At 44.0% G+C, this 24,390-nt stretch overlaps 1 long non-coding RNA gene across 1 annotated transcript; it reads left to right on the forward strand.

Annotated features, from left to right (window-relative positions):
* The first annotated feature begins 298 nt into the window (after positions 1-298).
* On the forward strand, positions 299-21,916 carry LOC119513671. The gene is made up of 3 exons (XR_005212683.1): positions 299-385; positions 16,569-16,628; positions 21,814-21,916. It is a non-coding gene; the product is annotated as an uncharacterized LOC119513671 (long non-coding RNA).
* The last annotated feature ends 2,474 nt before the right edge of the window (positions 21,917-24,390 follow it).

Here is a 24,390-nt window from a genome sequence, read left to right on the forward strand (position 1 = left end):
AATAGTTGTTGAGCTCCAGCTAGTGCCAGGTACTATTCCGGGTGCTAGAACCTATCCTTGCCCTTCTTTTGCCCCCCTGGGGTTGTTAGGAACGGGTCATTTTTATAAATGTAGGTATTGGGTTTCTGTTTGTGAATTCGAAACTGCTTAAAGATAGAGCTGTCTGTTATCCAATAGAAGAAGTGCCCGTTGAGACCCGTTCCGTGGGCGAGGATAGCCACCCGGAGGGGCCCTGGCGGGTATACCAGGTGACCTCGGGCCGGCTTCTCCGCGCGGCGGCAACAGGTCCCGGGTCGGAGAGGGCGGGCCGGGCGCCGGGGTACTCGCGGCCGCCGCCAGAGGGCAGCCAGGGAGCGCGCCCGGCCGGCCAGGGCCGACCCCCCAGGTAAGTCTGGCTGAAGTGGGGCCGCTCCCCCTTTCGGGGCCGGGGCTCTGAGGGCCGCCAAGTGCGTTTGGCCCCATGGCGAGGGCCGGAGGGAGCGCGCAGGGCGGTCCGGGAGCGGCGGGTGGGAGCCGGAAGGTCTTTGAGCCCGGGGCGGGGGCGAGTCCCGGGAACCGGCGGGGCGCGGGCCGGGCTCCCTTCCCCGGCCGCGCCCGCCGCTGCCTTCGCCTAGAGCCTGGGGCTGGACCTGACCTGGCCGGGGCAGCGCCGCAGGGCCCGGCCTCTGGGAACGGTTTGCACTCGGTCCCTCGCCTGCAGCCTGGCCGGGACACCCTGGGGAGCCCGCCATGCGCCCGACCTCGGGGGACTCGGGGGCGGCAGTGGGGGCGACAGTGGGGGAGGGGGCGGCGAGAGGGCGAGCGAGGGCGGCTGCGGACAGCAGGCGGCGCTGGGGTGACTTTCCCGGCGAGCGAGGCCACCAGCGCGGTGTTTACAGAGCGCCTGCCGGGGCGCGCACATGCGGGCGGGAGGAGCCTCGGGGCCGCCCTGCTGCCGGAGCCCGCGCGCTGGCCGGGGGGCGGGCGCCACTGTCCCTCCGTACGTGGCCCTGCCTCTGGTGAGGATCCGACATTCCCGAAGATTGGCGTGGGGGACACTGTGTTGGCCCCGGGCCCTGGACATTTGGGTTTTAGCCCCTGGTTAGGAGTGGGATTCCGATGGCACGTTGAATGGGGCTATTTCCGATTGGTGCGACTGGATTCCCGCGGTTCTCCCTGCCCACCTCGTTTGGCCTGCCCCGGGCTTGTTTGCCATCCCCCCCGGAGTCCACTCCCAGCAGTGAAGTCAACCTCTGCTTTTCCCAGGCGGAAGGCTTTGGGGAGCTGCTTTTCAGCGGGGGAGCCTCTGTGCCTTCACCGTCCGGGCTCCCCGTGGTGCCCATGACACCTGCACTCTTGGTACAGGAGCCCCCTTTCTGGGGGCTGCAGCGAGGGTTCCGCTGGGAGATCAGTGGGGGGCATTGCTCAGAAGGCTGATCATCCACCTGGGTGGTCTGTTCGACCCCCGGAGTTCCTTGGGGGAGATGTGAATGCTGTAGGTGATAACCCATCTTCAGTGGGATCACAGCAAGGGGGATTCAGGTGAAGGATCAGTATCACCTTCCATCTGCGCAGCTGCTGGGTTTTCAGAGGCGGGGAATGGTGCTCCCCTTTGATTCTCCCAGCAGTCCAGGGCAGGGGTTAATCTGGGTCCCTGAAGACCCTGGTAAGGGCATTGGCAGAGCCAGGATGGCACTCAGGCCTCTGCTCCTCCCCTGCCCCACACCTCTGAGAGGCTGATCTCCAGGCTCCTCCACCCCCTGCCTCTGACACCCACCTGACCTCCCATCTCTAGAAGGAAAAGAACATGCATCTGAGCCATCAGCTTCATTTCCTCTTTTCTCTGTCACATTTTCCCAACAAGTGCCCTGCACCTGCTGCCTCCTTCCACACACGCCTCCCTCCGCCCTCCTCCCTCCTCCGCACCCTGGCCACGGGCCCCAGCGCTTTGCTGAAACTGCTTTCTGGGAAGTCACTGTTTCCAAACACTGCTCTTTTGTCAGCCCTGCCTCTCTCTGCCTGGGCAGTGGTCCCTCTCTGGGCCCAGGTCCTCCTTGCAGCCCTCTGCCTCTGCTGTGGTGTCTGGGGCACGCCTCTTTCCTAGCTTTGTTCTTATTTCTTTATTGTTTCTTCTTTTCTGTCCCCCCTTCCCTCCTTACTGGGACTGGTTTGTGTGGCCCAGTATTTAGCTTCTCGGGGCACTTGTTTTGGGAGTCCTCAGGGCTTCCTCATCTGTTTTCTAACCCCAGTCCTGTCTCTGCCTCCTTGGATGCCCCACTGTCACCCCAAATGAAGTATGCCCAGGGCTGGATGCTGCCTTCCCTAGACGACTGCCCTCGCTTTCCTCTCCAGCAGTGGGTTTCCCTGGTTCTCAGTCACATCATCCTTTTCTCACAAGCGTCTCTTGTGCCTGTCCCTTCCCCTTTGGGACCAGACTACTCCAGGCCTTGATGGTCTTCAACCAGAGTATGGAGGCCCCTCTGCCCCCCACAGTCCACCCGGCACCTGGCATGTCACCGCCAGACTAATGGTCCCTGGACGCTGCTCTCACCCTGTCGCTGCCCCACCTAGGAATTGTCAGAGGTTCCTGCTTTCCTAAAACACAGATCTCAACTCTCAGTCATGTGACCCTGCTCTCTCCAACCCATTTCCAGTCCCTTAACCTCTTACCTCCCTGCTGTGGTTGGACCCCTCGACCTTACCCATTGGTTCTCAGATCAGGTGCTCTTTCCCTGGGAAACCTTTGCTCCCCTCCCTCAGGTTGGACCATGGCCCCTCTCCTGGCATTCTCCACTGTGCCCTTCTGTCCACCACCTGCAGCTGTCTGCTTGCTGATTTTGCATCCCCTTGCATCCTGGACTGCTGTTTCCTTTCCCTCTGGATCCCCAGGGCTGGGCATTTTGTAGGTGTTCAAGAAAAGACCCCCAAACCTCCAAGAATGGCTTTTTCTTATCCTTCAGGATCCATTTCAAACTCCCCCTCCTTCCTGGACTGTTCATTGGTATCCGGTTCCCGTGTGTGCGCACTCCTGCCATGCATATTGATGGGTGGATTACAGTTTGCACCACACAGTTGAACAGTTTGTTCTCTGCCATAAGCCCCCAATTGTATCACGGATGTGAGAGATGCTTTCCCGGCTCCTAATCACGGTAGCTGTTTATTGAGCCGTCATGACCTGTTGGACTGGGTGCTGGTCTTTCCAGGCATCCTCTGATTTTCTTTTTCCCTCATGCCACTCAGGGAGGCAGGCATTCTGATTGCTGTCCTCATTTTACACAGAATGGTCCAGGGCCCTGCCTAACTCACACAGCTTGTGGGTCGGCAAAGCTGGGGTGGGAACACAAGTCTGCCTGACTCCTGGAACTGTTTTTGAATGCTAGAATTTGCTGTTTGTCTAGGAAGGCATATACTTGCATCTGGGATGTTTGTGGTACAAGTTTTCTGTGGCCCTCCTACACCTGACCCAGGTGTACAGGAGGTACTGGTGTCCTGATCAGTTGGTTGCTTGGAACTCTGTTGGACTCCAGGAAAGGACTTTGTAGCACAAGAGATGGTTAATGGTGGAACCTGTGATTCAGGGAGGCTGTGACATCACCAGGAGGCCTTGAAACAGGCCGGGTATTGTCTTGTCTTGAGTTGAAGTGGTAGAAGAGAGAAACACTCAAGGGCCCTTGGGTCATTTCCTTCCCTTAAGCCACTTTTTTTTGTTTTGTTTTCTTTTTTATGCAATTTTATTGAGATGTATTCATATACCATACAATCATCCAAAGTGTACAGTCGTTTATAGTACCATTATGTAGTGCCATCATATACCATCATTACTACAATTTTTGAACATTTTCATTCCTCCAAAAAAATAAGAATAAGAATAAAAATACTAGCAAAAAAAGAACACCCAAAACATCCCATCCCCTCTACACACTGCCTATTATTCATTTAATTTTTGTCCCCATTTTTCTACTCATCTGTCTATACACTGGATAAAGGGAGTGGGAGCCATAAGGTTTTCATAGTCACACAGTCACAGTGTATAAGCTGTATAGTTATACAGTCGTCTTCAAGAATCAAGGCTACTGGGTTGCAGTTCAACAGTTTCAGGTATTTCCTTCTAGCTATTCTAATACATTAAAAACTAAAAAGGGATGTCTGTATAATGCATAAGAATAACCTCCAGATTGACCTCTTGACACCATTTGAAATCTCTCAGCTACTGAAACTTTATTTTGTTCCATTTCTTTTCCCTCTTTTGGTCAAGAAGGCTTTCTCAGTCCCACGATGCCTGGTCCAGGCTCATCTCCTGTCCCGTGTTGCCTGGGAGATTCATACCCCGGGAGTCATTTCCCACGTCAGGGGAGGGCAGTGAGTTTACCTGCTGAGTTGGCCTTAAGCCACTTTTGAATGGTTTTTTTGCTCAACAGAACCCCCAACCCCAAACAGAAGTGCCTTCAACTAAGTTTCTTTAGGAGCCATCCTTCCCTTCTCTCCTCAGGTCACTGTCATATGCAACTGAGTTCCTGCTGTGAACTACGGCTGTCATGGCAACCAGCAGTGCTGGCCCCGTCTCCTGCCCCTAGGTCTGGGCACTCTGCTTCTAGGGGCTTTTTCTGTCTTTGTTGACCAAAATAATAAAATATTCCTCTTCACTCTCCTTTTGCATGGACTTTTTTTTTTTTTAAATTCGGTTTTATTGAAATATATTCACATACCATACAATCATCCATGGTGTACAATCAGCTGTTCACAGTACCATCATATAGTTGTGCATTCATCACCACAATCTATTTCTGAACATTTTCCTTACATCAGAAAGAATCAGAGTAAGAATAAAATAGAAAAGTGAAAAAAGAACACCCAAACCATCCCCCCCATCCCACCCTATTTGTCATTTAGTTTTTATCCCTATTTTTCTACTCATCCATCCATACACTAGATAAAGGGAGTGTGATCCACAAGGTTTTCACAATCACACTGTCACCCCTTGTAATCTACATTATTATATAATCATCTTCAGGATTCCAGACTACTGGTTTGGAGTTAGGTATTTTCAGGTATTTACTTCTAGCTATTCCAATACATTAAAACCTAAGAGGTGTTATCTATATAGTGCATAAGAATGTCCACCAGAGTGACCTCTCGACTCCATTTGAAATCTCTCAATCACTGAAAATATTTTGTCTCATTTTGCATCCCCCTTTTGGTCAAGGAGATGTTCTCAATCCCATGATGCCAGGTCCGGATTCATCCCTGGAAGTCATATCCTTCATTGCCAGGGAGATTTACACCCCTGGGAGTTGGGTCCCACGTAGGGGGGAGGGCAGTGAGTTCACCTGCTGAGGTGGCTCAGTTAGAGAGAAAGAGAGAGAGAGAGAGGGCCACATCTGAGCAACAAAGGGGTACTCGGGGGGAGACTCTTAGGCACAATTATATGCAAGTTTAGCCTCTCCTTTGCAGTAACGAGCTCCATAAGGGCAAGATGGACATTTTTTTTTAAATGAGGTTTTTCAGGCAGCATTTTCTGTGCACTGTCGATGTCCCGGCAGCTTGTCACTGGGCTGCTGGCACACCATTAACAGTGACCCTGGAAGGGTGACCCTGGCTTAGGTCACATTTTGAGTGAAATCCAGTGCCCTGTGGGTAGAAGGACAGGAGCTGCGGCTGCGGCACATTCTGGATGCCTGGAGAGGCCGAGGGACAGGGTGTGTTTGGTGGCGGGACAGGGGCACGTCCGTGCAGCTCGGCTCCAGTCAGAGGAGGCGGGCATGTTGTTTGTCCTCAGCGCCATCTCCTCTGCCAGGGCCTTGCTCACAGATGCCCCAGCAGGGCCCACCCAGAGCAGAGGCCTTGGGGGTGCTAAGAAATGCTGGGTACCTTTGGCCATAATCTTAGCTACTGACATTGATTGAGTGCTTACCGTGTGCAGACTCCATTCTTATTTAATCCTCAACCAAATGAACTGGAAGTCCTCTTGTTATCCCCATGTTAAATGAGAGAAGCAGATACACTTATGTGCTTGTCCAAGGACACACAGCAAGTCCGTGGTAGAGGTGGACTTTAGACCAACGAGTCTGGTGCCAATGACTGGTGCTTGTTACTTGATGCTGTGTAGACAGTGGAAGGATTGCGTTTAAAAGATGAAAGGGTGAAATGGAGAGGTGGGGCAGGTTGGTTTTCCCCAGATTGCAGGCTTAAAGCAGTGGTTTTCAACTTTCCATATCTTACAATGGGCAAAAAGTTGCAGTGAAAAGGCAAGTACTAGAATGTTCCTAGCAGCGCAATCTGTAATAACCCCCAAAATGGAAAAGATCTGATGTCCATCAGCAGTAGAGTGGGCAAATAAATTGAGATATATTCATGCAAACAGTATATTGCAGTGAAAATGAACAATCCAGAATCACACACAGCAACATGGATGAATCACACAAACATAATGCCAAGTTAAAGGAGCCAGATACAAATGAGCATGTACTGTGTGATTCTATTTATATGAAGTGCAAAAAAGGCAAAACGAGTTTAAGGTGTTGGAAGTCAGGGTAGTGGTTTCCTGGAAGTGCGTGATGGGCTTCTGGGATGCTGATAATTTTTGGTTTCTTGATCTGCATACTGGAAAGATGCATCCGGTTTGATATGTGTACTTCTCTGTATTTATGTTGTATTTCATCAAAATTTACAAAACAGGAAAAAAAAAGGGGCAGCAGTGACCTAAACCCAGGAAGTGAATACAGACACGCCAGTCCCCCTGTAAGAGAGAGCACACCTTTGACTTCCCTGTGCTTGGAACCTTAGATTTCTTGTGACAGGTGGGAGGTGATATGACGGTGAGCCCAGGTTCCCAAAGCAGACGGTGCTGGGGGTGTGGATGCAGGGCCTTGGCCAGCTCGGATTTTCTCCTTCCCCTCCCACTCTGCTGGGTTTGGGGAGAGCTCGCTTAGCTAGCAGGTGGACAGTTGGGTTATGCTGAGTGTCCAACCTGGCCGTTTTCTCACTGCCGTGATGCTTGTGGGGTAAATGAGGTGGTGGGTATCACCTTCTGCTGGTTGTTGGAACATCAGGTTGACTGCGGAATCTACTGGGGCCTGACACCCTTAATCCTCCAACATAGTGAGCTGCCTGCAAAACATTGGCATTTCAAGTCCTGCACCAGCCCGTACAGTTAGCGGCATTCACTGGGAGAGCGGCTCCTCCTTGCAGGTGGCAGTTATATGCTGCTAAAAATACCGCAGCACCTTATGTAAGACAATTACGTACTTGGCACCTTATGTAAAAGCACTTGTTATACCATGGCAATTAATCAGTTGCGCACCGCAGTGACCACGGTGGACATCATTACGAGGTTGGTGGTGGGCTCACCTGGGGAGGAGCGTGAGCCTGACTCACGCAGCTATGTTCATGCCTAATTCACATGCCGGTGCATTACCATCTCCGGCCTGGCCCGTGCAGGCTGTAGAGTTGACGTGGGGGTTAGAAAAGTTTCCTCTTGCTCCCGCCTCTTCTTGTTCATGGACAGTGGTGTCCTTCCATATCCTCTGACTCAGAGACACGATGTCTTAGAGTTAGAAGGGCCTTCTTCCCCTTCGTGAGCCCCTCAATAAGTAGCCAGGACCAGCAGCCAGTGCTTGAGGGCCGCCAGGGATGGGGTGGCTCATCTCAGTGCTGTGTGATGTGAATAGAAGGAAGGGTAACGGGACAAAGCTAAGTCGCGCGGTGCCCCAGAAAATGCTGGGCAGAACCTGACAAGAAGAAATTTTATAGGGCTCAGATTGATAAACTCATGGAATGTGGAGCTTGGAAAGCTGTGTCATGATGGACATGTTAAAATAAAAAAATGTGTCTACACCTATGACGTGGCGATTCTACTTCTTAGGGTCTGCCCGAAAGAAACTGGCCCATGTGCACAAGGTGGCAAGTTCTGGGATGGTCTATGCGGCAGTTTTTTTTTTTTTTTTTTTCATTTTTTATTGAGATTGTTCAGATACCATACAATTATCCAAAGATCCAAAGTGTACAATCACTTGCCCCTGGGTACCCTCATACAGCTGTGCATCCATCACACTTAATTTTTGTTCAATTTTTAGAAACTTTTCATTACTCCAGACAAGAAATAAAGTGAAAGATGAAAAAAGAAAAAAAGAAAAGGAAACTCTAAACCTCCCCTATCCCTAACCAACCCCCCTCAATTGTTGACTCCTAGTATTGTTATACTACGCTTGTTACTGTTTATGAAAAAATGTTGAAATACTACTAACTGTAGTATATAGTTTGTAATAGGTATATAGTTCTTCCCTATATGCCCCTCTATTATTAACTTCTAATTGTATTGTCATACATTTGTTCTGGTTCATGAAGTGATTTCTAGTATTTGTACAGTTGATCATGGATATTGCCCACCATAGGATTCAGTTTTATACATTTCCATCTTTTGACCTCCAACTTTCCTTCTGGTGAGATATATGACTCTGATCTTCCCCTTTCCACCTCATTCACACACTATTTGGCGCTGTTAGTTATTCTCACATCTTGCTACCAACACCCCTGTTCATTTCCAAACATTTAAGTTCATCCTAATTGAACATTCTGCTCATACTAAGCAAGAGCATCTACATTTCTTCCACAAGGCAGGAGGAAGAGTCAAAGAAGGTAGAGAGGCAAAAGAAAGAGGAGACAAAAAAATGACAGCTAGGAAGCAGCAAAAGGAAAAATAACCTTAAATCAAAGTAGAATAAAGAATCAGACAATACCACCAATGTCAAGTGTCTAACATGCCTCCCCTATCCCCCCCTCTTATCTGCATTCACCTTGGTATATCACCTTTGTTACATTAAAGGAAGCATAATACAATGATTCTATTAGTTACAGTCTCTACTTTATGCTGATTGCATCCCTCCCCCAATGCCTCCCCATTATTAACACCTTGCAAGGTTGACATTTGCTTGTTCTCCCTCGTAGAAGAACATATTTGTACATTTTATCACAATTGTTGAATACTCTAGATTTCACCAAGTTACACAGTCCCAGTCGTTATCTTTCCTCCTTTCTTGTGGTGTCTCACATGCTCCCCATCTTCCTCTCTCAACCGTATTCATAGTTACCTTTGTTCAGTGTACTTCCATTGTTGTGCTACCATCTCCCAAAATTGTGTTCCAAACCACACACTCCTGTCTTCTATCACCCTGTAGTGCTCCCTTTAGTATTTCCTGTAGGGCAGGTGTCTTGTTCACAAAGTCTCTCATTGTCTGTTTGTCAGAAAATATTTTGAGCCCTCCTTCATATTTGAAGGACAGCTTTGCTGGATATAGGATTCTTGGTTGGCGGTTTTTCTCTTTCAGTATCTTAAATATATCACACCACTTCCTTCTTGCCTCCATGGTTTCTGCTGAGAGATCCACACATAGTCTTATTAAGCTGCCTTTGTATGTAATGTAAATGCCTTTTCTCTTACTGCTTTCAGGATTCTCTCTTTGTCTTTGACATTTGATAATCTGATTATTAAGTGTCTTGGCGTAGGCCTATTCATATCTCTTCTGTTTGGAGTACGCTGCGCTTCTTGGATCTGTACTTTTATGTCTTTCATAAGAGATGGGAAATTTTCATTAATTATTTCCTCTATTATTGCTTCTGCCCCCTTTCCCTTCTCTTCTCCTTCTGGGACACCAATGATACGTACATTATTGTACTTTGTTTTATCTTTGAGTTCCCGGAGACGTTGCTCATATTTTTTCATTCTTTTCTCCATCTGCTCCTTTGCGTGTAGGCTTTCAGGTGTTTTGTTCTCCAGTTCCTGAGTGTTTTCTTCTGCCTCTTGAGATCTGCTGTTGTATGTTTCCATTGTGTCTTTCATCTCTTGTGTTGTGCCTGTCATTTCCATAGATTCTACTAGTAGGTTTTTTGAACTTTTGATTTCTGCCGTATACATGTCCAGTGCTTCCTTTACAGCCTCTATCTCTTTTGCAATATCTTCTCTAAACTTTTTGAATTGATTTAGCATTAGTTGCTTAAATTCCTGTATCTCAGTTGAAGTGTACGTTTGTTCCTTTGACTGGGCCATAACTTTGTTTCTCTTAGTGTAGGTTGTAATTTTCTGTTGTCTAGGCATGGTTTCCTTGGTTATCCAAATCAGGTTTTCCCAGACCAGAACAGGCTCAGGTCCCAGAGGGAAGAAATATTCAGTATCTGGTTTCCCTGAGGGTGTGTCTTAGAAAATTGCTCCACCCTTTGATGCCTCAGGTCACTGTGCTTTTCTGCCCAGCAGGTGACGCCTGTTAGCCTATAATTCTTGACTGGTGTGAGGAGGTATGGCCGTGTTCCCCCAGGCTCTGGGGTCTGGTTCTGAATGGAAAGGGCCCCACCCCTTTCCTCCTAGAGAAGACAGACCCCCCAGGTGGAGGTCATTAGCATTTCAATAGTCTCGCGCTCTGCTTGTGCTGTCTCCACCCTTCCCCAAGTCACAGCCCTGGAAACTGAAAATGACTGGGGCTTTCTCCACTGAGCCAAAAAGAAACAGATAGTCCCTTTCAGACCGAGTCCAAGGCAACCCTCCGGCTCTCCCAGGTCAGTCGTCACCCAAAGCCTCTGTCTGTTTTTTGGGGCTGCGTACCTGTAGTGAGCAGTTCACACTCGCTACTTAAAACCCCAGTTGGAGCTCAGCTGAGCTATATTCGCTTGCTGGGAGAGAGCTTCTCTGTGGCACCACGAGGCTTTGCAGCTCGGGCTATGGGGGAGGGGGTCTCCCGACCTGGTTCCGCAGGTTTTACTTACAGATTTTATGCTGTGTTCTCGGGCATTCCTCCCAATTCAGGTTGGTGTATGACGAATGGATGGTCTCGTTTGTCCCCCCGCAGTTATTCTGGGTTATTTACTAGTTGTTTCTGGTTTTTTGTAGTTGTTCCAGGGGAACTACTTAGCTTCCACTCCTCTCTATGCCGCCATCTTGCCCCCTCCTCTATGCGGCAGTTTGCATAGGTGAAACCACTACAAACCACTACACCATTTCAGTGTGGTCTCTAGTGGTAGAATCACTAGCCAAACTGGTATTTTCATACCTTGGAATACTATGCGGCTTTGATGTGGAAGCCCTTAGATCTTTATGTGACAACATGGATGAATTGCTGAGATTATAAATTGAAGAAAGCAAGTTGCAAAGTGATCAATTCAGTATGATGCCATTTATATAAATGTTTACACATTAGTCCTCTGTGTTTTCTATGAATGCAAATATATGCAATGCACACACATATGGATAAAAGCATATAAAAACGTCTAGAAAGATGCATTCCAAGCTAATGATAGCTGTAACCTCCTGGGAAAGGCAGAGGGGACGAGCACTGTGTTTGTAGGGGAAGGGTGAACAAAGAGAAATATTTTTAAATTTTTGAATAGCTTTATTGGGGTACCATTTATATGCCACAAATTTCACTCATTTTAAGTGTATACTTCTGTTTTAAATTTTTTAAAGGAAAAGTACTTAAATAATTAGAAGTAAATATTTTTGAGGCATCAAATTTTTATTGAACAGAATGATCAGGGTTGTAAAGGATAGGATTATCTTTTGGAGGCAGCTGTTACATGCAACCACATGCATGAACCTTGAAGGCATCATGTTGAGGGAAATAAACCTGGCACAAAAGGACAGATATTGTATGATCTCCCTGATGCGAAGTAATTAGAATAAGCAAACTCAGAGTCAGAATCTAGAATATAGGTTACCAGGGGACAGGGTGGGGGTAGGGAATAGAGAATTAAGGCTTAAAAGGGACAGAGTTTCTATTTGGGATGATGGGAAAGTTTTGGTAATGGATGGTGGTGAAGGTAGTACAACGTTTTGAACATACTAAACAGCACTGAATTATATATTTGTGGTTAAAAGGGTAAATTTTAGTTTGTATGTAATGTTACTGGAATAAAAATGTTTAAAAAAAAATCCATGGAACTGCACAACACACATAGTAAAAATAAATTTTAAAAAAAGGCCATCTAGTCTAACCTCTTTCCTGATATGCAAAGTGTTTCCTCCATCCTCCCTGCGTTCTGCAGGGTCTGACGGGGAGCTCACATGTGTAATGCTTCACATTTCGGGGAAGCTCATGTAAGTGAAAATTCTTCCTTCTTTCAGGCTGAAATCACCTGCATCTGAGTTGGTCTCCTTGGGGCCATCTCAAATGAGCCTCCCTGTTCTGGTTTGCTAATGCTGCTGTTTTGCAAAACACCAGAAATAGATAGGCTTTTATAAAGGGGGTTTATTTGGTTACAAAATTACAGTCTTAAGGCCATAAAGTGTCAAGGAAAGGCATCAACAATAGGGTACCTTCATTGGAGAAAGGCCATTGGCGTCTGTCCGGAAAACCTCTGTTAGCTGGGAAGGCACATGGTTGGCATCTGCTCCAGGGTTCTGGTTTCAAGATGGCTTTCTCCCAGGACATTCCTCTCTAGACATCTGGAGATATTCTCTTAGTTTCTTCCAGGCAAACTCCGGACTAGCAAAAGTCTATTTTCAATGGCCGTCTCCAAAATGACTCTCTTGGCTGCAGCAGCACTGAGTTCCTTCTGTTTGTAGCTCTTTTATATGGCTGTAGTGATTTAATACGACCCACCCTGAATGGGTGGGGTAACACCTCCATGGAAATTATCCAGTCGCAGGTTGTGCGCACAGGTGATTAAGTCACATCTCCATGGAAACACTCAATCAAAGGTTCCAACCTAATCAACACTAATACATCTGCCCCCCCAAGACTGCATCAAAGAACATGGTGTTTTGGGGACATAATGCATCCAAGCTGGCACACTCCCCTTTTGCACAGGGCAGGATTTTCCCTGATTCAGGTTTCCCACTGTGCCCTCTTCCAATGGGGAGAAGCCCGCCTCTCTTTCAGTGGTTATTTTTTGGGGTCTCTGGGGACACCAAGGATCTCACTTTCAGAGTCAATGGTCTGCAGGCAGCTTCCTCAACCAGAACTGGACCCTCTGCCCAAGCTTGAACTTGTCAAAAATAATATTCCTATTTTTGAATGATAAAAGTAATTTGCAGCTGGAAGTGCTAGCCAGGGCAATCCGGCAAGACAAAGAAATAAAAGGCATCCAAATTGGAAAAGAAGAAGTAAAACTGTCATTGTTTGCAGATGATATGATCTTATATCTAGAAAACCCTGAGAAATCGACGATACAGCTACTAGAGCTAATAAACAAATTTAGCAAAGTAGCGGGATACAAGGTTAATGCACATAAGTCAGTAATGTTTCTATATGCTAGAAATGAACAAACTGAAGAGACACTCAAGAAAAAGATACCATTTTCAATAGCAACTAAAAAAATCAAGTACCTAGGAATAAACTTAACCAAAGATGTAAAAGACCTATACAAAGAAAACTACATAACTCTACTAAAAGAAATAGAAGGGGACCTTAAAAGATGGAAAAATATTCCATGTTCATGGATAGGAAGACTAAATGTCATTAAGATGTCAATTCTACCCAAACTCATCTACAGATTCAATGCAATCCCAATCAAAATTCCAACAACCTACTTTGCAGACTTGGAAAAGCTAGTTATCAAATTTATTTGGAAAGGGAAGATGCCTCGAATTGCTAAAGACACTCTAAAAAAGAAAAACCAAGTGGGAGGACTTACACTCCCTGACTTTGAAGCTTATTATAAAGCCACAGTTGCCAAAACAGCATGGTACTGGCACAAAGATAGACATATAGATCAATGGAATCGAATTGAGTAATTCGGAGATCAGACCCTCAGATCTATGGCCAACTGATCTTTGATAAGGCCCCCCAAAGTCACTGAACTGAGTCATAATGGTCTTTTCAACAAATGGGACTGGGAGAGTTGGATATCCATATCCAAAAGAATGAAAGAGGACCCCCTACCTCACCCCCTACACAAAAATTAACTCAAAATGGACCAAAGATCTCAATATACAAAGAAAGTCACCATAAAACTCCTAGAAGATAATGTAGGAAAACATCTTCAAGACCTTGTATTAGGCAGCCACTTCCTAGACTTTACACCCAAAGCACAAGCAACAAAAGAGAAAATAGATAAATGGGAGCTCCTCAAGCTTAGAAGTTTCTGCACCTCAAAGGAATTTCTCAAAAAGGTAAAGAGGCAGCCAACTCAATGGGAAAAAATTTTTGGAAACCATGTATCTGACAAAAGACTGATATCTTGCATATATAAAGAAATCCTACAACTCAATGACAATAGTACAGTCGGCCCAATTATAAAATGGGCAAAAGATATGAAAAGACAGTTCTCTGAAGAGGAAATACAAATGGCCAAGAAACACATGAAAAAATGTTCAGCTTTCACTAGCTATTAGAGAGATGCAAATTACAGACCACAATGAGATACCATCTAACACCGGTTAGAATGGCTGCCATTAAACAAACAGGAAACTACAAATGCTGGAGGGGATGTGGAGAAATTGGAACTCTTATTCATTGTTGGTGGGACTGTATAATGGTTCAGCCACTCTGGAAGTCAGTCTGGCAGTTCCTTAGGAAACTAGATATAGAGCTACCATTCGATTCAGCGATTGCACTTCTCGGTATATACCCGGAAGATCGGAAAGCAGTGACACGAACAGATATCTGCACGCCAATGTTCATAGCAGCATTATTCACAATTGCCAAGAGATGGAAACCAACCCAAATGTCCTTCAACAGATGAGTGGATAAATAAAATGTGGTATATACACATGATGGAATACTACTGCGGCAGTAAGAAGGAACGATCTGGTGAAAAACATATGACAACATGGATGAACCTTGAAGACATAATGCTGAGCGAAATAAGCCAGGCACAAAAAGAGAAATATTATATGCTACCACTAATGTGAACTTTGAAAAATGTAAAACAAATGGTTTATAATGTAGAATGTAGGGAAACTAGCAATAGAGAGCAATTAAGGAAGGGGGAACAATAATCCAAGAAGAACAGATAAGCTATTTAACGTTCTGGGGATGCCCAGGAATGACTATGGTCTGTTAATTTCTGATGGATATAGTAGGAGCAAGTTCACAGAAATGTTGCTATATTAGGTAACTTTCTTGGGGTAAAGTAGGAACATGTTGGAAGTTAAGCAGTTATCTTAGGTTAGTTGTCTTTTTCTTACTCCCTTGTTATGGTCTCTTTGAAATGTTCTTTTATTGCATGTTTGTTTTCTTTTTAACTTTTTTTTTTCATACAGTTGATTTAAAAAAGAAGGGAAAGTTTAAAAAAAAAAAAAAGAAAAGAAAAAAAAGGAAAAAAAAAAAGATTGTAGTGCCCCCTTGAGGAGCCTGTGGAGAATGCAGGGGTATTTGCCTACCCCACCTCCATGGTTGCTAACATGACCACAGACATAGGGGACTGGTGGTTTGATGGGTTGAGCCCTCTACCACAGGTTTTACCCTTGGGAAGACGGTTGCTGCAAAGGAGAGGCTAGGCCTCCCTATGGTTGTGCCTAAGAGCCTCCTCCCGAATGCCTCTTTGTTGCTCAGATGTGGCCCTGTCTCTCTAGCTAAGCCAACTTGAAAGGTGAAATCACTGCCCTCCCCCCTACGTGGGATCAGACACCCAGGGGAGTGAATCTCCCTGGCAACGTGGAATACGACTTCCGGGGAGGAATGTAGACCTGGCATCGTGGGACGGAGAACATCTTCTTGACCAAAAGGGGGATGTGAAAGGAAATGAAATAAGCTTCAGTGGCAGAGAGATTCCAAAAGGAGCTGAGAGGTCACTCTGGTGGGCACTCTTATGCACACTTTAGACAACCCTTTTTAGGTTCTAAAGAATTGGGGTAGCTGGTGGTGGATACCTGAAACTATCAAACTACAACCGAGAACCCATGAATCTCGAAGACAGTTGTATAAAAATGTAGCTTATGAGGGGTGACAATGGGATTGGGAAAGCCATAAGGACCACACTGCACTTTGTCTCGTTTATGGATGGATGAGTAGAAAAATAGGGGAAGGAAACAAACAGACAAAGGTACCCAGTGTTCTTTTTCACTTCAATTGCTCTTTTTCACTCTAATTATTATTCTTGTTATTTTTGTGTGTGTGCTAATGAAGGTGTCAGGGATTGATTTGGGTGATGAATGTACCACTATGTTATGGTACTGTAAACAATCGAAAGTACGATTTGTTTTGTATGACTACGTGGTATGTGAATATATCTCAATAAAATGAAGACTAAAAAAAAAAAAAAGTAATTTGCAGTCACTGTGGAAGCTTTAGGAAATGCAGAAAAGCATGAAGAAAATACAAACTTAAGATCCTATCCTCCATAATGACCGTGGCAGAATGTTTAGAAATCGAGATCATGATATATAAGCTGTTTTATAACCTGCATTTTATTTATTATGCTTACTCATCCATGCAAGTGTTGACTGACATATATGTAGCAAATCTTTTTTTCTCAGTTTGGTGTTTGTTTCTTTTGGTTTGGATTTTTTCTTTAAACATAGAAGATTTTAATGCTTATGTGGTTAAGTCCATCAGTCCTTTCATTTTATGATTTCTTCCTTTGCTTTTGGTTTTGTAAGGTCTTCTGCATCCCTGAGTCAGGTAAATCTTCATCTATATTTTCTTCAGGTTTGTTTGTTTTAGGATTCAGCCTTTCCGTTCAACTCGAATCCAGTCGAAACATACTTTGATTTATGGTGTGAGGTTAAGACTTTGGTTTTATTTTTTTCCAAATTGTTGACCAGTTCTTTGAGTTCAGTTTATTCTTTGGATATGCATTACAGTCATGTTGTTCAGAATCCAAAAGGTCCAAAATGTCAAATAGAGAGATTCTCCCTCTTCCCTTATCTCTCTGTCTCCCAGGCCCCAGGAACCAGTACTAACAGGTTTGGGCTACCCTTCCCTCTTCCTTCCAACTGACCTTAAATGTCAGCTCTATTTCAGTTTACAAACATCTATATTAGTTTCCAGACTTTCTGTCTTTTCATTAATCTTACCTTTTTTCTTCTAGTCCAAAATTTTTTATTATGACTTTATAATATATATTTGATACCTGTCAATGCAAATTTTTTTTTCAAAATGTCCTTGGTTATGCTTGCCTATTTATTCATTCTTTTATGTGACATTTAAGATAATTTCACTGCTTCTTTCCAAATATCATTAGAATCTGTGTGGAATTACATTAAATTTGTGAAATAATAAATGTATTGAGTTTTGTTATCCAGAAAAATGGTCTGTGCCTTATTTTTTTCATGTCTTCTTTTCTATCATCTCTTCTTTGCTATCACCCAGTAAAGTTTCATAGTTTTCTTTATGGAGGTTGTGCGCATATTTCTTGTTAAGTTTGTTCCTAGGTTTTTAATGGTTTTTGTTGCTATTGGGAATAGGATTTGTCTTTCAATTTTATTTTTTAACTGGTTATTGTTGGAATATAAGAAATCTATTGATTTTTTAAAAGAACTTTTTATTGTGAATTATATATCCAAAACAGCATATAAGACATATATGAACAGTTTAAATAATAATAACAGGCACATGCCCACCCAGCTTAAAGAATAGTGCATCACGAGTCCCTTAGAAATTGCTTTTTTACCCTTCTTTAAGTGGCTCTTCCTTCTTTCTCATCCCTAGAGGAAACACTAACCTGAAATTTTGTTAAAATCAACTTTCCGTCATTTTAGCTTTTACTATACAGGTTTACATCTTTAAACCATACATTGTTTGGTTTTGCATGCCTTTGAACTTTTATAAATGGAATCATACTATATTCCTTTTTATATATAGATATATTTTATTGAGCTTGTTCACATACATACAACTATCCAAAGATCCAAAGTATACAATCAGTTGTCGATGGTACCATCATACAGCTATGCATCCATCACCACAATTCATTTTTTTTTCAATTTTCAGAACACTTTCATTACTCCAGAAAAGAAATAAAGACAAAAAAAAAGGAAACTCAAATCCTCCCATACCCCTAACCACCCCCCTCCATTGTTGATTCATAGTATTGGTATAGTACATTTGTTACTGTTGATGAAAGAATGTTAAAATACTACTAACTGTAGTACATAGTTTGCAATAGGGTATATATTTTTTTCCTATATGCCTCTCTATTATTAACTTCTAGTTGTAGTGTCATACATTTGTTCTAGTTTGTGAGAGAGATTTCTAATATTTGTACCGTTAATTATGGACATTGTCCACCACAAGATTCACTGTTTTATACATTCCCATCTTTTAACCTCCAACTTTCCTTCTGGTGACATACATGACTCTGAGCTTACCCTTTCCACCACCTTCACACATCTTTCAGCACTGTTAGTTATTCTCACAACATGCTACCATCACCCCTGTCCACTTCCAAACGTTTAAGGTCAACCTAGTTGAACATTCTGCTGATAATAAACAACCGTTCCCCATTGTTTAGCCTCATTCTATATCCTGGTAACTTATATTTCATGTCTGTGAGTTTACATATTATAATTAGCTTGTATCAGTGAGACTCTGCATTACTTGCTGTTGTGTGTCTGTCTTATTTCACTCAATATAATGCCCTCAAGATTTCTTCATCAACCCATTTCTTTTAAGACGGTTTTGTTTACACACCATACATACATTCCGTCTTAAGTAAACAGTTGTTGGTTCCCTGTATAGTCACATATTTATGTATTCAGCACTATTGCCACTATCTATATATGGACATCTCCATTTCTTCCATGAACAAGGAGTAAGAATCAAAGAAGGTAGAGGGACAAAAGAAAAAGAAAAAGAGAGAGAGAGAGAGAGAGAGGGAGAGAGAGAGAGAGAGAGAGAGAGAGAGAGAGAGAGAGAGAGAGAGAGAGAGAGAGAGAGACCCATGACAGCTAGAAAGCAACAAAAGTAAAGATAGCATTAAACTAAAGTAGAATAAAGAGTCAGGCAACATCACCAATGCCAGGAGTCCCATACCTTTCCCCTATCCACCACCCCCCGCCCCAGCTACCGTATACATTTAGCTTTGGTACATTGCCTTTGTTGTATTAAAGGAAGCATAATACAATGTTTCCATTAATTATAGTCTCTAGTTTGCATTGATTGTATTTTCCCCCCAATCCCACCCAATTTTTAACACCTTGCAATGTTGACATTCATTTTTTTCTACCTCATGTAAAAACATATTTGTGCCTTTTATTACAATCATTGAGCACCCTAGGTTTCCCTGAGTTACACAGTCCCAGTCTTTATCCTTTGTCTTTTGTTCTGGTGTCCCGCATGGTCCCAGCCTTCCTCTTTGAACCATACTCATGTCATCTTTGTTCAGTGTACTTACATTGCTGTGCTACTATCTCCCAAAATTGTTTTCCAAACCTCTCACTCCTGTCTTTTCCTTTCTGTCTGCAATGCTTCCTTTAGTGTTTCCTGTAGAGCAGGTATCTTGTTCACAAACTCTCTCATTGTCTGTTTCTCTGAGAATATTTTAAGCTCTCCCTCATATTTGAAGGACAGTTTTGCTGGATATAGGATTCTTGGTTGGTGTTTTTTCTCTTTCAGTATCTTGAATATATCACACCACTTCCTTCTTGCCTCCATGGTTTCTGTTGAGAAATTCGCACATAGTCTTATCAACCTTCCTTTGTATGTGATGGATCGCTTTTCTCTTGCTGCTTTCAGGATTCTCTCTTTATCTTTGATGTTTGATAATCTGATTAAGTGTCTTGGCGTAGACCTATTCAGATCTGTTTTGTTTAGTGTATGCTGTGCTTCTTGGATCTGTAATTTTATGTCTTTCATAAGAGATGGGAAATTTTCATTGATTATTTATTCTATTAGTGCTTCGGCCCCTTTTCCCTTCTCTTAACCTTCTGGGACACCAGTGATACATACATTTCTGCTTTTCGTTTTATCCTTAAATTCCCGGAGATGTTGCTCGTATTTTTCCATTCTTTTCTCTATCTGTTCTTTTGTGTGTAGGCTTTCAGTTTCCTTGTTTTCCAGTTCCTGAGTGTTTTCTTCTGCTTCTTAAGATCTGCTGTCGTATGTCTCCATTGTGTCTTTCATCTCTTGTGTTGTGCCTTTCATTTCCATAGATTCTGCCAGTTGGTTTTTTGAACTTTCAATTTCTACCTTATGTATGTCCAGTGTTTTCATTATATGGTCCATATCTTTTGCCATATCTTCCCTAAACTTTTTGAATTGACTTAGTATTAGTTGTTTAAATTCCTGTGTCTCAGTTGAAGTGTAAGTTTGTTCCTTTGACTGGGCCATAACTTCGTTTTTCTTAGTGTAGGTTGTAGTTTTCTGATGTCTAGGCATGGTTTCCTTGGTTGTCCCAATCAGGTTTTCCCAGACCAAAATGGGCTCCGGTTCCAGAAGGAAGAACTATTTAGTATCTGGTTTCCCTGAGGGTGTGTCTTAGAAGATTGGTACACCCTGTGAAGCCTCAGGTCAAACTGTGCTTTTCTGCCCAGCAGGTGGCACCTGTCAGCCTGTAGCTCCAGACTGGTGTAAGGAGGTGTGGCCTGTGGCTGTTTTTCCCCAGGCTCTGGGGTCTGGTTCTGAATGGAAGGCGGGTAGTAGAGCTGGGTCCCACTTCTTTCCTCTTAGGGAAGATAGACCCCCCCTAGAGGGAGGTCATTAGCATTTGAATAGATTCTGCCTGTGCTGTCTCCACCCTTGTCTGGGTCAGAGTGCTGGGAACTGAAAATGGCTGAGGCTTTCTCCACTGAGCTGAAACAGGACCTCTCCAAGGTCAGTCGTCACCAAAAGCCTCTGTTGGGGATTCATAGCTTGTACTGAGCAGTCCACGCTTGTTAACTAAACCCCCAGTTGGAGCTCAGCTGAGCTGTATTCACTTGCACAGAGAGAGCTGCTCTCTAGCACCACAAGGCTTTGCAGCTCAGGCCATTGGGGGAGGGGGCTCCCAGCTTGTTTCTGCAGTTTCTACTTACAGATTTTATGCTGTGATCTTGGGCATTCCTCCCAATTCAGGTTGGTGTATGATGAGTGGACAGTCATGTTTGTCCCCCTGCAGTTATTCCGGATTATTTACTAGTTGTTCCTGGTTGTTTATTAGTTGTTCCAGGGGGACTAACTAGTTTCCACTCCTCTCTATGCTGCCATCTTCTATATTCCATTTTTTGATAGTTACATTTGTGTGTGTACTTGAGATTCGTCTTTGTTGTGTGTCACTGTGGTGCCTTCATTTTTTACTGCTTTGTGTAAATATACCCAATTTATTTATTCTACTGGTTGGGTGGACATTTGGGTTGTTCCCACTTTTTTTTTTTTTACTATTGCAAACCTCCTTTCCATGGTTTCTCTGGATGTGTACTTAGGATTGGAGTAAGAGGTCATAGGCTCTGTGTCTCTTCCCGTCATCCGGGGAATGCTCGGGTGCTCTCCAAAACCTCAAGCAGTGTGTATTCCCCAAGCAGTGGGTCAGAATGTGTCATCTACACTTAGTTTTTGACAACATGGTGGATGTGAACCTGTATCTTGTGCTTTAAATTGTTGCTTCTCTGATGACTTTTGAGGTTGAGCGTGTTTGTGGACTATTTGAGTTTCCTCATTTACATGCCTGTACTTTTCTTCGCCCTTTTTTCTATTACATTATTATTGATTCATAGGAGATCTCCACATATTCACATTCTGATACCAATCATTTGTCTATTATTTGTTGCAAATACTTCTCTCACTTTGTGGCTTGCCTTTTCATGATCTTAATAGTGATGAACAGAACAGCCAGACACTTGTGCAAGCTTATCATTAACTTAAGTTCAATATTTGTTTAAGGTTCTTTTCTTTTCTGTTATGGTAAAATGTCATACAGTGAAATGCACATATCTTAGGCGTTTTATCTGGTGAGCCCAGATACAAGCATACCTCCTTTTATTGTGCTTCGCAGATGCTGCATTTTTTACAAATTGAAGGTTTGGGCAACCCTGCCTCAGGCAAGTCTATTGGGGTCACTTTTCCAACAGCATGTGCACACTTTGTGTCTCTGTGCCACATTTTTTTTTTTAATTAAATTCAGTTTTATTGAAATACATTCACACACCATACAATCATCCATGATATACAATCCACTGTCCACAGTGTGATAACATAGTTATGCGTTCATCACCACAATTCTGTGCCACATTTTAATTAAAGTATGTACATTGTTTTTTTAGATGTAATGCTATTGCATGCTTAATAGACTAAAGTATAGTGTAAATGTAGCTTTTTATGCACTGGGAAACCAAAAACTTCATGTGACTCGCTTTATTGTGATACTCATTTTATTGTGGTGGTCTGGAACTGAACCTGCCGTATCTCCTAGGTAGGCCTGTAAATGCATACATCTGTGCACCCGAAACCCCTGTCAAGTCAGAGAACTTGACCATCATCCCAGAAATTCCATCATGCCCCATTCCAGCCAACCCCTGCCCCACTCCTCCAGAATTAGCCACTGTTCTGACTTTTTTCCCTCCATAGTGTTAATTTTGCTTATACTAGGACTTCATATAAATGGAATCATCTGGTATGTACTTTTTGAGGTTCATCACTGTTGTGTGTGTCACTACTTGCTACCTTTTTTATTGCTGAATAGTATTCCATTGTGTAAGTGTGTATAATTTGTTTATCTATTTGTTTGCTGATGGATTCCTTGACTGTTTTTAGTTCAGGACTATTATGAATGAAACAATCATTCTTTTTCTTTTTTCTTTATTATAAGTCTTATTGTTGATGTGTTTTCTCTTACATATATATTTCATTTCTCATATATATTATTTCTCTGGGGGATGTTTTATTTCTCTTAGGATTGGAATTGCTGGGTCATAGGCTAGATATAACTTTTTAAATTGAGGCATGACATACAGAAAAGTACACAAATCATAAGTGTAGTGCTTGTCTAATATTTCAAAGTTTGGTGCAATAATCAGAAAACGAGTTAGATCCAAAGTTCTTTCACACCATCCCCTAGTGACCGTTTGCTTAAGAAGGCTCAGCATCTAAATTGTTCTGCTCTAAGTGGGGCCTCATTTAAAAGTAAAAAAGGAATGAATTCTCTTCTGGCTTCTTTTTTAATGCCATTGAATCACACAGATTAGTGACAGGAAACTACCCAATTTCATTTGGTCTCTGAATTGTCACAGTGCTTGTCCTTGTTAATGTCAGGGTTTCGGAAAGTATTTGCTCAAAGGGAAGGTGCCATGGGTGAAGTTCGCCAGGAAAAGGTCACAGGTGAATGTGAAATTATTTCTTACCCCAAATGGTAAAAATCCGTCCAGACTGTATATCAGAGCAACCATCAAATTACCCGTATTTTCTGTTTTCTTTCCTCCCCTTCACCCCCGGCCTTCTTTGAGAGCTGATTCCCACGGTGACCTGACTTTCTGTATCTGTCACTTCTAATCCTGCTCGGATTTGCAGAAGCTTTGGCCTCATTTGCAGAAGCCAATTCATGGCCTCTAATGACCCTGGCTTAGACCCAAAGACCCCCTCCATTATCTGGACTTGCTGGGACCTTGTGCTTTGACTTGAGCTAAGCAGAAGCAAGACATGGCCCTTCACCGTGAAGTCTCCCTCTCTCATGAGGACCGATGAATAGATACCTGCTTAGGGTGTCTCGCTTGGCTAGATTTGCAGGTAGTTACAGACATGGGAGTTCTGCCAGTCATTTGCTGGTTGGGTGCCGTATAAGGGCACCGCCTAGAAAAGGGCTTCAGTTGGTGTGGTCTGTTATGGAAGTTTTCTAACAAAGGGACAAGAGTGCCTGGTTTTAATATCAGTTTATTGCACAGTTTTCAAACACATGGACTTGAAGTGCCTCTGAGAAGGGGCACCTCTACCGATTTTGCACAAGAGCACCTTGAGGGCTGGGGTGGCCTCAGACTTCCCACAAACCCACTGTCAGGCCTGGGTGTCATGTAAGCCAGGTCAACCCTTAGGCATAGGGTAGGAGAAGCATTTCCCAGGCGGAAGTAAGATGCCTGCAGGCCCTGAGGGGAAGGAGCGTGGTGTGTTAATACTGAAGGTCCAAGGTGGGTCCAGGTGAAGGTTTTGTCCTTATCATAAGAGCAGTAGGAAGGTACTGGGGGATTTCGAGCTGGGTGGTTCCATGGTGGGGACCCGTCATGTTCCCAGGTCTTCCAGTGTCCCAGAAGAAGGGAATCAGGTGTGATGCCAAGTTACCCTATTTGGAAGAGCACAGAAGCATAGATTGGAGAGGGTCAGGAGTGGATTGGGGGAGGTGTCCGCAGTAGCCGAGGTGAGAGAAGCCCTGCACTGCCGGGCGGTTACTTGTTCAAGGTTACCTGCCTCGATGGAGCCAGATCTGGGTCCCTCTGGCACCGAAATCTCTGCTGTCCACTGGCCACTGATGTGAACACCCCTAGGTGTTCAAACCCTGGGGTCTTCTTAATCCTCTTAGAGAGTTGCATGAGGTGTCCTTGCCCCACAGGAGTGTGGTTGGGATGTGGACGTCATTAATCAGGGC

This window comes from Choloepus didactylus, chromosome 18 (assembly GCF_015220235.1).
Source record: "Choloepus didactylus isolate mChoDid1 chromosome 18, mChoDid1.pri, whole genome shotgun sequence".
NCBI lineage: Eukaryota > Metazoa > Chordata > Mammalia > Pilosa > Megalonychidae > Choloepus > Choloepus didactylus.